This window comes from Bidens hawaiensis, unplaced genomic scaffold (assembly GCF_021521415.1).
Source record: "Bidens hawaiensis isolate Kalapana, Puna unplaced genomic scaffold, B.hawaiensis_p1.1 tig00014471_1, whole genome shotgun sequence".
NCBI classification, from domain to species: Eukaryota; Viridiplantae; Streptophyta; class Magnoliopsida; order Asterales; family Asteraceae; genus Bidens; species Bidens hawaiensis.
This window is the reverse complement of record NW_027492261.1, coordinates 77,978-81,817: the sequence shown is the minus strand read 5'-3', so window position 1 is coordinate 81,817 and position 3,840 is coordinate 77,978.

The following is a 3,840-nucleotide window of genomic DNA, read 5'->3' as shown; positions in this document are numbered from 1 at the left end:
TCTACTGATGGTGCTGGTCCAAGTGGAAGTGGCCCTGAAGCTTGATCCTGAAGATCCCTTCCCACTGCTAGGATAGATTTAGCTTGTATAGATTTATATTCTTGTAGGCGGGTAGTTACCCGGCTATTCTTGTAATGAATATTATGAAATATAAATCTTTGTGCGGGTAAGACCGCTATTTTCACTGGATTCCTTGCTTTATAAACGTTATATGACTTGCATACTTTAGTTTAAATTAGCAATTTTCCAAGTGTTTAGAATAAGTTAACCTTTGAACGTGGTAGATAATAGGTTGAAGTTTTGCTTCCTCTTTAGTGATTGTGCGGGTAGGACCGTCACTTGCACTTAGTAGGATGGCTAAACTTTACCTACATCTGACCTGCGTGGAGGTTTTCCTCATCTTTTTTGAAATTTCTAAGTGTTTAGGATAAGTTAACCTTTGAACGTGGTAGATAATAGGTTGAAGTTTTGCTTCCTCTTTCGTGATTGTGCGGGTAGGACCGTCACTTGCACTTAGTAGGATGGCTAAACTTTACCTACATCTGACCTGCGTGTAAGTTTTCCTCATCCTTTTTGAAATTTCTAAGTGTTTAGGATAAGTTAACCTTTGAACGTGGTAGATAATAGGTTGAAGTTTTGCTTCCTCTTTCGTGATTGTGCGGGTAGGACCGTCACTTGCACTTAGTAGGATGGCTAAACTTTACATACATCTGACCTGCGTGTAGGTTTTCCTCATCCTTTTGTTAGAAATTCTCTGTTTTGAATAAGTTATCCGTTCGACGCGCGGTTGTCAATAAGTTCGGTTTCCTCTCATGATTTGTGCGGTTAGGACCGGCACTTTCATTTAGTTGACCAAAGTTTACCTATGACTGACCTGCGTGAAGGTTTGCCGTTTTTTGGGTTTATGCGGGTTTTGCCGCCTTCCCCACGCAACGACTTTCCTCGTAATTATGCGGTGAAAACCGGCATCTCCGTGTTGAATAAATTAACCGTTCGACGCGCGGTTGTTAATAGGTTAGTGTTCAGTTTCCTCTATCATGATTCATGCGGATAGACCGGCACTTTCATTTAGTGGGATGACTGAACTTTACCCTTCAACTGACCTGCGTGAAGGTTTGCCGCTTTTTGGGTTTATGCGGGTTTTGCCGCCTTCCCCACGCAACGACTTTCACACTTATGTATGCGGTGAAGACCGGCATATCCGTGTGGAAAGTTCATAAAGGTATAAATGTGAAATCATCAGCGTCGATGTTCTAAGGAGAATCATTTCCATTAGAAGTGGCTCTGGGCCTTTTCTTTACAAATTTGGAATTGATCTACATGCAAACTGTGTAATTGAGCTCCCTTCCATGTTGTTGGGATGGGAGTGCCATCGAGCCGATATGCACCTGGTTCGGGATCTCGTTGTTTGCGCAGTATGTAGTCTCCAACATTGAAGCTGCAATTTTATTCGTGTTTTCCCCAACTGGGGTTCTACACGCATCAGCCTGCTCAGCGTTCATTGCGACACGAGGTGCGCGAGCGTCCCATCTCTGACAAATGCTTCGACCATGTCCTTAACGTCTGTGCATTCTTCAGTGTTGTGGCCTTTTGTCCTGTGAAAGTCACAGTATTTGCTCCGATCAGCATTGTGACGATGTCGGATAATTGGAGCCTTTGGCCATGGGAGCTCCTCAGTGGCGAATATCTCGGTGACGCTTTTGGTGAGTGGCGTCCATCTGGAGTTCTGGTTTGACTGTACGTTATCCCTTCCGCCTAATCGATGTTGCAAGACGGGATGAGGTGTCAAAGTTTACCCTTGACTGCCAAATGCCTAGCTTCCGCTTTTTGTTTAATCGGGCGGTAAGGACGTTGTATTCTCTTGTTTTCTGGGTGTAGAGGTTTGTGCTCTGTGGGAGATCTCTACCCAGTTGCTTCTCCGTTTCCGCAAAGCGTTTTGCTGCTGTCATGATGGCATCCCATGTGGATGGCATGCCATCTTTACCCGTTAAGGTGCGGATGAGCTCTGGGTCGTTTGCGCCCTGGATGAAAGCAGCGCGAACAAGATCTTCGCTGATATTACCCAAACTTAGCTTCTTTGAGTTGAAGCGAGTGATGAAGTCTAGCAAAGATTCATCTTCCTCTCGAATGCATTTGAGGATTGTCCATTGCTCTTCGGTATACTTTCTTTGTTGGCTGAAGTGTTGGCTAAACTTCTGTTGGAAGTCTGCCCAGTCGTAGATGTGGTTGACCGGTAGACGATCGAACCACGCTCTAGCTGCCCCAACAAGCGTCATTTGGAACATGTAACACCACGTAGGTTCCGTCCAACTACTGACGGTTGCCCCCGCTATGAACCTGTTCAAATGATCGTCTGGATCAGATATACCATCATAAGTGCCGATGTTGGACATCTGTTTGGCACTTTTTGGGGCGATTGCTTCCGCAATGTCCCTTGCAAATTTGGACGTTCCCGCATTTGCCACAGTTGGTCTGAATGTTTTGGAGAAGTCACGTGGATTTCCACCTGCGTTTTTTTGTTTGAAGGTTTCTCCAAAATACCTTCTCGGTTGGGAGTCCGTTTCCTTACGCTTCCCTTTTGCCCTATGGCGAGGGTTCGCGTCGGTATCGGATTCCTCCGAATCATTGTCCCAGTACTCTCCGAATTCCTCAGGCTGTTGGAGTGAACGTAAGCGTTCATCCAACTCGGCTTGGAATTCTTTTTGACGTGCCTCCGCCCACGCTTTAACTTCATCGAGTGTTTGGCGGGGGAGCCTCGTTCGTTCTCTCTCTAACCGGGTATCGGTGAATCCCAGTGAGCGATTATTTACTGCACTTGCCCCAGCTTGGGTAACTGGGGTAGTGTTCGTAAAATTTACTGCACTTGCCCCGGCTTGGGTAACCGGGGTAGTGTTCGTAAAAACTGTGTAGTCGCCGGTATTCCCCCCAGTAGCTGGGGTTGTGGTTACCGGAGTTTCTTTAACCATCTTTCCAGAAGTTTGAAAAAACTGAAAAGAAATGAAATTCTAGCTTTTATGCACGGATGGCGCCAATGAAGAAACACTAACCGGACCCCGGGCAGATTACGGATAACCTGGGGGTTAGATAGATGTTTCCCACGAGGGGTTGGACCCGGCAAAGATGGTTCTTCTGATAACCTGCAAAACAGACACCGTGAGCTTGTCACTGAGAAGGGGGGGGGGTTCCTCCTTGTGACCACCCTCCGGCGTGAGAATCAGACTAGATTGCTCTTTAAATATAAATGTATATTAAGAGATTGCTAGAGCAGATATCAGGTATAATATGTAATATGAGATAAGATATGATAAGATGATCATACCATTTGGGGTATTTATAGCCGAAGGTAGGTTTCCAAGAAGGTGTGGCCGGCTGAATAGTATTCCTGTTCTACCAACTGTGGCCTACGCACGTGCCCTGCTGGTAGTTGGTGGGTAGGCAGCGGCTGACAGTGACCAGGCCTGCTGTGTACTATTCCTTTTCCACTAACTGTCGGCTATGCACGTGGTATGACAGGAGTTGGTGAGTAGGCAGCGGCTAATAGTGACATACAGTACAAGAGCATGCTGCTCGCCATACTGTTGTCAATAAGCTGTCGTATCTTTGGTCAGATCTTTTGCCCATACCTCGTCAGGTACAGTACAGAAGATCTTCCCGTATCGTACGAACTGGCTTAGTTGGGCGGGAGTATTCCCCCTCCCGCCTTTGTGCGGGATTGTTCCCGGCTTTGCTCATTCCTTCAGGTGACAACTGAATGATTGAGAGCTAAGTGCCTTGTGCGTGTAGCCTTGCTGCGCGGGTGGCCTTCCCTGATGGCTTGTATCCGCAGCTGCGGGAACAGAC